At 40.5% G+C, this 14,022-nt stretch overlaps 1 non-coding gene across 1 annotated transcript; it reads right to left on the reverse strand.

The window, feature by feature from the left end:
• Nucleotides 1-355: 355 nt before the first annotated feature.
• LOC113449582 (U6 spliceosomal RNA) lies at nt 356-459 on the reverse strand. The gene has a single exon (XR_003375846.1). It is a non-coding gene; the product is annotated as a U6 spliceosomal RNA (small nuclear RNA).
• Nucleotides 460-14,022: the final 13,563 nt, after the last annotated feature.

Consider the following 14,022-nt stretch of genomic DNA (forward strand, 5'->3'; position numbering starts at 1 on the left):
TTGTAACTGTTGAAAATAAGGTGATAATTGGGCATTTATAGCTAATTTGTAGGATTTCGGGAAACTCAAAAGGCAAAAAGTCAAGCTTGAACAATAAGAACTATTGTTTTTCAAATAAGTGAGTGAAAAGGAATATTTGACAGTCTGCTATCTTCCTCCCAGCCCTCTCTTCATCCAACATTCAAGTAAGGAAAAAACACAATACAATACTGTCAATCAGTTCTCACCTTGTTCCCAGCAGTGGATGGGAGGCTAAAAGGAGCAAGAACATCAAGCTAGACAGTGAATAGCTTTAGTATTTTCCAGGAAAGTCTAAGCCAGGACAAAGATATAAATTATGGACATGGAATTTATTAATTAATTTCTACTAATCAAATTTGTATGCATGTCATCCTTGTGTAGGCGTCATGCTAACCTGTATTGTTCCAATTTTAGTATATATGCAGCAGAAGCAAGCATAAATTGAGAGAGAGAGAGAGAGAGAGAGAGAGAGAGAGAGAGAGAGAGATATGATAGAATTCTTCATTGGCCAAGTGTGATTGGACACACAAGGAATTTGTCTTGGTGCAAATGCTCTCAATGTACATAAAAGAAAAGATACATTAATCAAGAATCATAAGGTATTTATATAGGGGTAAGAGCCATGTGCCTTCTTCTCAGGTCTTTTAGGTGTCTCTGAAGCCATTAGAAAAGATATTCAGATGCCGTGATACGTCTATACTGATAAAGATCAGAATAATGCAAACCATATTATTCCTTGCAACACTCCATGGAAATGACGAAACAGGATTGGAAGCAGTGGTGCAATTCAACTGATGTAACAATCGGTTTGAGGAGCAAGCGCTTTGCTTTGCATGTGTGCTCTACATTTCAAAAACCCCATTTTCAACTAAATTACTTACCTTCTGCTGCATCCCCAGTGAGTAAAACAGCTGATTCACAGCAAACCGCTCTGCCATACGAATCAGCTGTGCTAAAAAAAACAGGAAATAAAGCACAGGAAAGAACAGGGGTGGGCGGGTGGGGGCATATGCTCACCAGAACTACTGGTTCGGCCAAACCTGTCCCAACTGGTAGAATCCTACCCCCTATTGATAGCTTTGAAGTTTGATGTTGGAAAAGACTCCTGAGAATACTTTAGGCAGCCAAGAAAACCAACCGATGGATTTTCAGACAAATCATCTGAGAATCGTCTCTTAAGGAGCCAATGACAAGGCTCAAATTATCTTACTCCATGACACATTATACAAGCCCTAGCAATCTGGAAAAGGCTCTAATGCTAGGAAAGGTGGAAGAAAGGATAAAAAGAGGACAACCAGCAGTAAGATGGATGGACTCAGGTACACTGGCATTGGGTACACTGTTGGAAGACCTAAAAGAGAGATCTTCATGGAAAATATTTATGTAAGTCACTAAGAGCCAGCAACCACTTAATGGAACTGTAATTAATCAATCATCCCACAGCTGCTTCATTCAGAGATACAATGACCATCCAGTTTTTTTTAGAGATAAGCTCAGATGGCAGAAAGAGTATATGGTAATTCCAAGTAATCATAGAAGAGACTATTTGTAGCTCGGGGTTAAACTGTGGCATCCTTGGTGCTCTTTCAGCTTGGTTGCTTTCATGAAAATGTTTCATTATCCAGCTAGGTAACATTATCAGTGCTAGATAATAGACTCAACATCGTCTAGATAAGATCATTTATTTGTATATTTCTTGGCTATATTCATCATGTCAATCAGCAATGGCTAAATTTCCAAATTTAGTAAATAATATAGTGCCAATATCAAATCACGCAATATAACTTAAATGTAATACCAATTTATAAAACCGTTAGGATTACTCCCCAAAAGCCTTCTTGAAAAGCTACTTTTTCAGTTTTCTAGAAGGCTTTGAGAGAGGGAACCATTTTTACCTTGCATGGCAAACTATTCCAAACTATTCCATTTAGGATCCTTTTTTGGAGATCGTGGCACATTTTGGCACATAACACGGCTGCAAAAATATCGGTAGATGTTCATAGACAGATCTAGATTAGCACAGTCCTGCAAGCTCTGAATTGCTTGGTTAGTGATTTTATTCTAAGCACAATTAATGGTCCTGTAATGACCTTTAAAACTGAATGACTTAAGTGTGGGATATCTCACAAATTGCTTTTCCTCAAACTAAGTTGCCAGAGAGAGAGAAATTTCTTTAGCTTCCAGCTGTGGCAGAAGCACTAGCTTGGAGTATGAGAAAAGGTCTTCTCACGAGTGCATCCTAAACTCTGACATTCCCAACCACAGGTGGCTATATTGGCATCTTCTCTGATGGGGTTCTACCAATGGGGTCAAGGCTTAATTACTTTAAGCAAGTCCTTTCTCCACAGGCAATGTAGATTTCAGAAAAGATCATATCCTACTTTTCCTGGTTTATGGCTTTGTGAGACCCTTCTATAATTATTTTTAAGAGTTATTAATCTGTTTTGTCTTTTCAAACATGTTAAATTTAAAACACACAATTGTAAATTGATTTATTTAGAAAATGCATGCATCCTACATGCACAATTCTGGTCAGCTAACAGCAGATCACAAGAAAACAATATAAAAAACTGCTATAAGCAGGGGTGGGCTTCAAAAAAATTAGCTAACCGGTTCTCTGCCCAGTTACTGGGTGGGTGTGGCCATGATGGGTGTAGCTTAGTCGGCCTCCTGCACCATGGCAGGGGAATGTTTTTCCCCTCCCCAGATTCCAAAGGCTTTCCTCGAGCCTCCAGGAGGGCGAAAATGGGCTCTCTGGGCTCCAGGAGCCTTCTGGAGCCTCCATGCAGGCCCTGCACTTACCTGGGATCCAAAATAAACCACATGAAGACTCCTGGGAGGGGCGGGGCAGGATGGGCAGGGCCAGCCAGTCATTGCAACTATCAGTTTGGCAAACCAAACATAAAATTAACATCCAGGTCATACAAACCGGTGTGAACCAGCAGCAGTCCACCCCTGGCTATAAGCAAAACAAAAAAACCCAATTAGAATTACTGAGGCACCACATAACACACTCACAATGCAAACCATGCTTCTGTGGAGCTCATCTGACATCCTGACCACTACTTGGGGATGATGAGAAAGCCAGGTCTTCATAGCTTTCCAGAAGTCCAAGAACTCAAGATCCTACAGATTGTTGGGGTCAGACTGACCCTCAGGGGAGTTTCATACCCAAAGTACCAAGTTCAATGCATGGAATCACTTCTGAGTAGTTCCCTTTATTTTTGTTCATCTAGAGACAGAAATAAAGCAACTATCTGCACAGTAAGTATAGATATATTCTGTGAATTGCTAGAAAAGGCCCAACCGTGCTCCCTTCCTGCCCACCAGACATTCCAAGCTCCACTGTCTCTTTGCTCTCTGGGAAAGAGCCTCTCTTTTCTGCAACTCCAGACTATAAACCCATCACAAGCAGGGTCCATGACTGAAAAGTCACATTTCCTAGGTTCCACAAAATGACACTGTTTGATAGAGGGGACCCAGAGCACAATCGTTTGGATCTGGTGAGATGGGCAGAGGCCTGGGTTTTTAATAAGTAGAGCTTTAAAGACAATCAGCACCACCTTGAATTGCTCCCAGAAGCCTTCTGGAAGTCAGTACAATATGATGCATATTGCGTAGAACAGAAATAAATTCCATGTTGTTGTGCTCTCTGTCTTAGAGCAGTGTTTCTCGACCTTGGCAACTTTAAAATATGTCAGCTTCAATCTTCAGAATTCCCCATCCAACCTGGGGAAATCTGGAACTTGAAATCCACATGTCTTAAAGTTGCCAAGGTTGAGAAATACTGTCCTAGACTTTTTAAAACTCTCCTCTGTGGACACCACTGGTGGTCACTGAAAAAGCCATAGATATTCAGTCCTGAAGTTCAGTCCTAAAGAGCCCCATGTCTGACTGCTCCTTTCTTGGTATAGAAAAGGCAATGCTAAGATTGATTAAAGAAGCAGTACAAACATCCGCCAAAAGATCTGCCTAAACAAAAAGACAAGGGGGTCAAACTATTTTCCAAAGCATCAAAAGAGAAGACAAGAAACAATGGAGGGAAACTAACCAAGGGGAAAAGCAACCTAGAACTAAGGGGAAAAATTCTAATGGTGAGAACAATCAACCAATGGAATTTAAGAAGTCGTGGGTGCTCCATCACTGGAGGCTTTCAAAAAGAGACTGGACAACCATTTGTGCGAAATGGTATAGGGTCTCCTACCTGAGGAGGGAGTTGGACTAGTAGACCTCCAAGGTCCCTTCCAGTTCTATTATTTTATGTTTTATGCTCTAAATATACTTAGTTGATATGAAGTTGGAGCTGGGACATATTTTTTCACGAACATCCCAGAGATACATTGGTTGTTGTTGTTGTTATTAATCACATAGTCAGCCAGATGTTCAGACTGAGTTTAGCATTTTTGTCTATTGTTACAGATATCGCTGCAGGATGGAAGCTGTTCCAAGTAAAGCTGCCTTCTGCAATTGACTGACGGCAAATTTGTCAATGCGATGGTGTTCAAGTGGTGCTCCAGTTGTTTTGGGACTGTGCCCAAGGTACCTATTGCTTACTTTTGCCATAGTCATTCTATTTCTATTTGTAGGTCTTTGTATTTTGTTATCTTCTTCAGTTCTTTTTCTTTTATTCTGCTGTCTCCAGGCACTGCCACATCCGCTATCCAGATGACTTCTTCTTCTTCTTCTTCTTCTTCTTCTTCTTCTTCTTCTTCTTCTTCTTCTTCTTCTTCTTCTTCTTCTTCTTCTTCTTCTTCTTCTTCTTCTTCTTCTTCTTCTTCTTCTTCTTCTTCTTCTTCTTCTTCTTCTTCTTCTTCTCCTTCTCCTTCTCCTTCTCCTTCTCCTCCTCCTCCTCCTCCTCCTCCTCCTCCTCCTCCTCCTCCTCCTTATTTTTATTATTATTATTATTATTATTATTATTATTATTATTATTATTATTATTATTATTATTTCTGTTTTCTAAGATTTCCCTCCTGGGTTCCAACCTACTTTTTTCTATTGCATTTCTCACCCAGTCCCTGAAGTAATGGACACTTGGAAAATCGGATTGCTTCTAATGAGCTTAGTTTTGCTTTAGATTTGGGAAGAATAGACTGCTGGCCAGGCAACTTGCCTGTGGAACCTGTAAACATTGTGACTAAATTGGTTTATGGGATTCTGACTGAAAGAGGCCGAGGCTAAGTCAGACACATAATGCAGTTAAAGCACATTTTCCCCAGGTGATTAATTTCCGAGCCGCATATCAGGGCACAGCAGAGTAAAAAAGAAAGAGCAGAAGAAAAACCTCCCCCTCTAGTTAAGAGGAGTATCACATGCCACACACAGGCACAACAGACAAGGATGGACTCACATTAAGTCCTAAGGAACAGTGGGCTTGAATCCAAAATCCTGTAATCTAGAAGGGTTGTATATGAATTATCCATAGGAGTTTTTGTGGTTGATGCATTTTCAGCTGAAAACAGCTATAATGCTACCGTGACCCAACAAAAATGAGCTTTCCTTGAGGAACCTACAGATAGTATCAATGGAACATTTCTTCCTGAATGCAAAATAGCCTTCATGGCTGCCACGGAGAATAGAAGCAGTTACAACCAATGAGTTAGTAAAAGGGTGAAGGACACCCGGTCTGGGCTTGTCTCTGGATTTCCTTGGTTTTTTATTCCTTTTCATTGCTTTCTGTCCTGCCTTTTGGTGTTTGGGGAAATAGGTTGACCTCATCTTTGTGGCAACCCCTGAGATATAGGAACCCTGCTATCATGTCACCCCCTGATTCTGTTCTGACCTAAGCTTCCCCAAAAAGCACTAAGCAGACTCTTTGTCCCAACAAAAGCCCTTTTATTAAATGAAGGTGAATTTCTTGCATTCACTTTCAGCCAAAGGCTTGGCAAACAGTCTTTCAAGGGTGTAATTAGGAGCACAGACCTTATCTAGCTTGAGAGCTGCCAAGTAAATATTTTCAAATTCAGTGCTGACAAGGAAGGACTCAGCACAGACTCCCTGAGATCTTCACACTGCTGCAATGAACAAATTGTTTCCTGCAAAAGCTCCCTCCCCTTTTGCTCCTCTTTTAATACCTATGGGAGGGGCCATTCACCATCTACCTGTGGCTTTAATCCCATGTTGACCCTTAGCTCATAATTGTTCTTTTCTTTTGGCAGCTCTGCACATGCGCAGGCTGGGAACTGGCTCCAGCTGCTTCCCCAACTCACTATTGTCCGACTCCAAAGACAGCTGACAACTGTTAGACTGCCCTGGCCCCATCTTTGCCTCTGACACAGAGTCCTCGTCCAAGCCTTTCTCAGTCTCCAGAACTGGCCCATATTCCTCCTCAACCTGTTTTTTAAAACTATTTTAACATGTAATTTTGGTGCACAGGAAATGTGACTGGCACAAAGGGTGTGCATGTTTATTTGTGGGAATGGAGAGTGGGATTCTAGCATTACTGGGCCTTTCTTGGGATAAGCAAGAAATCAATTTCCCTCTTAATATTTGCTTAATACATATTTCTGGGATGTTATCTAAATAAGGCAAGGTTTGGTTACTGTTGGAAGAAATATCCATATTCATCTGGTTCAGTTCCAATCCAGGAGAAAGGCACTGGAGACAAAATGAAGGCTGGAGGCTGATTGGAAAGATGGTCCATTTATTGATGAAACAGAACCATCAACCACATGTGATTCTGGGACAGCTGGCAGTTGAGAGTGAGGGGTTTTATACCTTCTCTTGGGCTTTGCACTTCAGCTTCCTGTTCCTATGCAAGAACATGTGTTCTATTGGTTGGTGTCAGACTCCCATGGGGTCATGTAGGAGTCATAGCTTGCTCTATAGATTGTCTGAGAAGTTTGGTTGAAGTTTCTAAGGGTAAGGTCCTTAGGAGATTGTGCAATGTAGTGAGGTCTGTGTCTAAGTGGGTTAATCCTATTAAGTCTTGAAGGGTCATGTCTTAATCCCTTCACCCTGGAGCTAAAGTCTTTTGTTTTGTAGATAGGATGGCCCAGTCTTTCTTAATGGGCACAAAATAACTGCTGGGGTCTGGCAGCTGGAAGTTTCTGTCTCCCTTAAGATTTTGTATTTCTCTTTTAGGGAAAATATTTTATCCTGTCTTTTTAAAAATATTCTTCAAAATATTCCATCCTTCTGGGAGGGAGGTGGCTGCCAACTACAGGTACTCCTCCACCTATGACTGAGTTGAGCCCAAATTTGTGTTACTAAGCCCAAGCAGTTGTTACAATGAGTTTTGCACCATTTTACCACCTTTCTTGCCACAGTTGTTAAGTGAATCACTGCAGTTGTTAAATTAGTAACATGGTTACTTAAGTGACTCTGGCTTCCCCATTGACTTTTCTTGTCAGAAGGTCACAAAAGTGGGATCACATGGCCCCTGGAAACACTGCAACCAGCATCCCAGTTGTCAAGAGTCTGAATTTTTGTCCACGTGACCACAGGGATGTTGCAACTGTCCTAAGTGCGAGAAAGGGTCATAAGCAGTGGTGCCATGCTGCCGGTTTGCACCGGTTCTAGCGATCCGGTAGTGCTGGTCAGCAGTTGCACCCCACTGCCCCTGTCCTTTTCTATCCTATATTTCATTTGTTTTTAGCTCAGCTGATAAGCACGACAGAGTGGACTGCTGCACCTCAGCTGTTTTACTCACCAAATGCTGACAGTAAGATAAGTTATCATGCTTAAAATTGCCCGTTTTAGAATGCTTCATGTGTCCACAGAACTGGTAGTAAAATATTTTGAATTCCGTCACTGATCATAAGTCACTTTTTCAGTAGGGTTGTAAACTGAGAATGATTACTAAATGAACGACTGTAAGTCGAGAACCACCTGTATGCTGTAGTGGCAAAATCATTTGAGTACACAAACAATGCATAAGAGGAACAGGAGATGCAGTACTTGGGCTCTCTGGAGTAGGTACAAAGGTTTAGATTACAGTGTGATACTTCTCAGAATGAAGCCAGAAAAATCTCAAACCCAGTTTAGGTGTCACTTCACACAAGTGGGCTAAACTAACTAACAGGTTGCATAGAATTGTTTTAGGATTGCAGAAACTTAAGGTAAGTGTCTATGAGTATATCCTAATCTTTTTTCACTTACAAGCTTCCAGGTTCTGTCAACATGATAGCATTGTGTAGGTGTGATGGAACTTAAAAAAATTCTTGAGTATGTGGTTTTTGTTGATGTCTTCTCCCTCAGTGAGCCTTTAAAATCTTTCCCCCCCAAGTACTTTAGGAAAAACTAATTGTTCTTGAAGGAGGGTCAAAGTGCTAAAATTGTTCTTAAAAGAAAACCTCAGAAACCCAACATCCTTCTTCATCGTGTACTGAAACACTTTTTATCCTAGTGTTAATGCATATATATTCCCGTATTTGTATTTCTTCAAAATTGTTCCACAGGCATTTTAGCCTTACTTTAAAAAAAAGTTTAAAAAACAAAGAAGGTGACAGCGTCTCAGACCTGATAAAACAGGGAAGCCTTACATGAACTGCAGATTTGCAGGAAAGCTAGCAAACTGTTAATTGCCCACATATCAGTATATATATTTTTTTCCGGCTAGTGATGTTGGTGTGGATTACTTGAGGAGTTTTCTGGTTTTGAAACAAAATACTTTAGCCCTCCTGGTTACAATTAGAATTATAATTCTTTTATTGGCCAAGTGTGATTGGACACACAAAGACACACCAAGTATTTGCAGTATGAGGCATATCTACATTGTCACAAGTTCTGATGAAGACTAGTGCATTAGCTTGATGGTCCCAGTGCTAAAGACTGTTCTTTGTAAGATGATATTTGTAGCTTTGAGTTGAACTGTGAGGTCCTTGGCACTCTCTGAGCTTGGTGGTAGCTACCAACTCAGACAAACAAACAGTAAACAACAGCCTACTCAAAGAACAACAAGCACATAGCACTTAGATACCACTTCTCAGTGCTCTACAACTCTCTCTAAGTGGTTTACAGAATCAGCACATTTCCCCCAACAATCTGGGTCCTCATTTTACTGGCCTCCAAAGGATGGAAGGCTGAGTCAACCTTGGCCTGGCTTATCTCAGAGGGATGGCACTAGAGATGTTTGTATTCATGTAAATCAAATCAGTCTTTATTATGATCAAAGACCAACATAAGGAAGGTGGGGTACAGGAAATTAAAAAAATATAATGCTTCATAATATGATTTGATTGCTTATTTTACCCTATGACTATTATTAAGTGTTGTACCTTATGGTTCTTAACTCTTGACAAATGCCTCTTTTCTTTTATGTACACTGAGAGCATATGCACCAAGACAAATTCCTTGTGTGTCCAATCACACTTGGCCAATAAAAGAATTCTTATTCTGTTCTGTTCTGTTCTATTCTATTCTAGTCAATTCCATTCATAAAATATACCACAACCAGTAAGAATCAAATTGCTGAACTGCTGGCAATCAATAGTCAGCAGAATTATCCTGCGATGCTGCATTCTGACCACTGCACCGCCACAGCGCTGGAGAACATTTGCCAATACTGTCAAGGCAAGTCATTTATGTATAAACAGAGATCAAACCACATTCCCTTCTAGCATTGATGATGTTATCTAATTGAATAATGGAACATCTGCAGGAAAACAACCAAGTTTAGAGAACAGCAAGGACTCCACGGAGGGCTTTGACTCTGGCACAAAGTCATGCTTTCTTCTCTGCTGTTTATGAAGGCCCATACAGGAAGATCTCCTAGCCAGAGAAACAATGTTCCTGTGATTCTGGTCATGAAGAAAGTATAGAACATCTACTTTTCCAGTACCTGTACTACAGAGAAAGTTGTGATAGCCCCATATTGCTATTATTGCAAAAATAACCAGGACATGCAGGCCAATCCTTCACCTTCACAGATACCAACCCTACTACAACATATAATGTTGCCCAGTTCCATGTAGCTATACTTAAAATCCATCAGAAGATGACCTGTGTCACCAACAGTTTTAATGAGCACCAACTATACTCAGAGGGCACCGAAGACCCAAAAGTTCATACCTGAGTTACAGATATTCTCTTGTATTGATAATGAGCACCTAGTTTGCCACTATAGTGTGCCCTGTATTATGATATATTTAGTTTGCCATATTCCCCTATGTCCATCTACTGCTCCTACCCGTCATTTAGGCTCTTTTTAGATTTTTGTCTTATACTTTTTAGTTTTTTATATGCAATTTCACTCTGTGGTATATTTTATGCTTTTTAATTTCCTGTACCCCACCTTCCTTATGCTGGTCTTTGACCATAATAAAGATTTGATTTGATTTACATGAATGCAAACATCTCTAGTATCATCCTTCCAAGATAGGCCAGGCCAAGAAACAGATTCTTTAGAAGATACTGGAACTCTGTATTATTAATATACGTCGTCTAAGAGAATTTTCTAAGCCAGATCATGGTTTTTTTCCCTCCATTCCTCTTATATCAAAGAGAGTTGAGGTGGAACCAGTTTAAGTTTCTTTCTAATATTTTTTTTTCCCTGAGTTTAAATTATATTTTGCTAACCATTGCATTCCTTTTTTCAAAATAAGCTCTGTGATTTTCTGAATAAATTGAATTCAAATGAAAAGGAATCGTATGAAAAGCTGATTGTCAGTAGGGAAAAAAAAAGAGAAAGAAATACCTTAAGGGATGAGCATCAGGTGGGTGGGGCGAGTCAGCCAATGGTGACCGGGCGACCAGTTCAGGGGTGTAGCCAGCCAGAACTTACTACCTGTTCGGCAACCCACGCCAAATCCTTGCTTCATCTGATCTGGTGTGAACCAGCTGAATACTACCACTGATTCTATCAGCAAAATACCACGGGAAACTGATATCTTTTAAAAAGAAACTTTTGAGGTAAGTAACACCATGAAGTCATAAATTCTTTGTCTACAGCATACATCAGGCAACTAGAGTAATTACCAAGTATACTATTTTGCTGCAGAATGACAATTTCCAAAGACATCTTTGCGGATTAGTTCTGACCTCTATTATAAGAAATATTTATGCCTTCTGACTTTTACCTATGGCTTGGAATGAGAGAAAAGAATGTCAAGAAGACAGAGAGAAGGTAAGATTGGGAGAATATGGGGAGGGGAGAAGAAGAAAGTGGCCCCTGCATTTTTTTTTCATGATGTTTACATAGACTTTGAACCATTAACAGGGAAAAACGTACCTTACCTTTGATTTATATGTAACCTGCTTTAGGTTTTTAAAAAGGCTTCATTATCTGCATTCAGATGTTAGAGTATTGAGAACCTGTATGAGTGCTCCAGATAAGTCCCATTTCTGTGAGGACGTCATTCAAATGTCACCATGCAGTGATTTATTCACTCAGGATTTTTGCCTTAGAAGGAAAGTCTTACTATGTGTCTCTCAATAGCACTAGCATTAGCAGAATGTCTATGGAGATTCTCAGTCAGCCAGGTCATGATTGTCCCAAAGGTGCTTTTTCAAGAGGAAACTGGACTTTCTGGTTTTTCACTGAAGATGTTTTGCTTCTCATCCAAGAAGCTTCTTCTTCTTCTCAGCTCAGAACTGAAGAAACTTCTTGGATGAGAAGCGAAACATCTTCAAAGAGAAAAGACAAGGAAGGCAGGCAGCCTCTTGAAAAAGCACCTTTGGGATAGCAATAGCAGACTTACTTACCACTGCATCATCCTTTCCAGCCCTCTCTAAGCGGTTTACAGAGTCAGCACGTTGCCCCCAAACAATCTGGGTCCTCGTTTTACTGATCTTGGAAGGATGGAAGGCTGAGACAACTTTGAGCCAGTCAGGATTGAACTTCTGCAGGTGACCAGAGTCAGTCTGCAATGCCGCACTTTAACCACTGCACTGCCATGGCTGAGGCACCCTGACTTGTACATGAGCCAAGATCTATATCTCTTGGAGACAGATCTACTAAATCTTCATTTACAGGTTTTTTAGATCATCTGAGTGATCTGGTTATGGCTTATCATATAGCCTCACATACTAAGGATTCTAAACACAGAATATCCATGCAGAACGAGGTGATCCCAAGGATGTAGAATGCATAATTTAAATAGTTCACAAATTTATCACATTGACAAATTCCATCCAAAAACATTTTTTTTCCACAAATGTGCATATTACTTGGAAGGTAAAGACTGCAGTGATTATCTTGTTACTCCTAGTACTGTTGTTGGAAAGTTTATTTACAACAGTGTACACATAATCATGAATCCATTTAGCTATTGTAATGCTCAATTTAATAGTCCTTTCTTATCAGTGGTTCACTTTAACATGTTTACTTCCTAGATGCTAGACAAGTTAACACTCATATGCCATAAATACATGAGAATACAGATGTTACCAAAAGATATCATTTTGCTGAGATTTAGTGCTTTCCTTACTCCATGGGCACTCAAAAATATATGATTATGTGTCATCAAGCTATTTTCGACTCCTAGCAACCACAAAAATTATTTTCTCCATGACAATCAGAGGTGATATTCAGCAGGTTCTGACCAGTTCTGGAGAACTGGTAGCGGAAATTTTGAGTTCAGAGAACCAGAAAATACCACCTCTGACTGGAGATTTTACAGTATCCTTCCCCTGTCACACCCACCAAGCCATGCCCACAGAATCGGTAGTAAACATATTTGAATCCCAGATTGTCAGATTGATGACAATCTGTCCTTAACCTGGTCTTTTGAGGTCTTCTAACATACACCCATCACTGGTATAACTGTGATGACTCAGAGTGTGGCACAAAAGCAACAAAGTCACAAAAGCAGGTAAAGTCCCCTTAATACCTCCAACCTCTCCCAAGAACAGTTTTTAAAGGGAAAAAATTCAGTCTGAATACAAAGTACATATAAATTATAAATAAAAACCAATACCAACCATGCTGCAGCAATTAACGAGACAGGGCATGATAAGGAATTGTAGACTTCAAAAGATAATGAAGCACATACAGTTGGGAGGACGCCAGAACCCATATAAGACTTGACAAACAAAGATAATTCACGCTTTGCTTCCAGCAAGGTGCTGTGCACAAACGCCCTTTTTAAATCCTGTTTTCCCAGCTGCAGCTAATGAAGGGAATCAGGGCCCTTTTCTCCCCTGTAACCCACGTAACTCACATTGCTCCCTTCTCTGCTCTTCCCTGCATGCCCTAGGATGAAGGGTGGTGGTGGCCCTGAGTCTTCCTCTGAATGCCCAGCCAGACTGTGCCCTTCCCCAGTTTTTTCCACAGTTACCAGAGCCACATCCCTACTCTCTGTCAGCTGCTCAACCTCCCCCTTAGAATCAGATTCCAATGGGGCATGACAATAACTGAGTCTACCCACCTTGCTGCAGGTCATCCTCTTCTCTTTCCTTCCATCTTTTTCCAGCATCAGATCCTTCTCCAGTGAGCTGAGTCTTCACATAATGTTTCCAAAGTAGGATAATTTGAGCCATAAAAATAATAGACACAATGATATGACACACATCTTCTCTGCAAGGGAAATGTGTTCTCTATGGAAGTTGCTGAGAAAAGTGTTACTTAGTCATATAACAAACACAAGCAACACTTGTCACAGTATTCCTCTGGTCTTGTCTTCCTCAGTGGAACATTTCTGAATGGAACACTTTGGAAACACACTGGTTGATAAATCTGGCATTTCCATTGCATCACCGCCTGCAAGCAGCATGCCAACAGCTAAACTTCCTGGTTTATCCACCCTACAGTGTTGTGAAAAGAGAGAGGTAATACTAACTGAGTGAAGATTCAATCCCATGGCTCCTGGGAGGAAGTCCTTAAACTAGAGCAGGATTATAAGCAGCAGTATCCATCCAATCTTTTTAATAGCAATAGCACGTAGACTAATATACCACACATAGTGCTTTACAGCATTCTCTGGGCAGTTATATTGTCCCTGACAATCTGGGTCCTCATTTTACTGAGCTTGGAAGGATGAGTCAACCTTGAGCACCATCAGGATCGAACTCCAGGCTGTGGGCAGATTTTGCTTTTAATACTGCATTCTAATTCCTGAGCCATCA

Source organism: Pseudonaja textilis, chromosome 2 (genome assembly GCF_049901715.1).
Source record: "Pseudonaja textilis isolate UNSWEBS1 chromosome 2, rPseTex1.2, whole genome shotgun sequence".
Classification (NCBI taxonomy): Eukaryota; Metazoa; Chordata; class Lepidosauria; order Squamata; family Elapidae; genus Pseudonaja; species Pseudonaja textilis.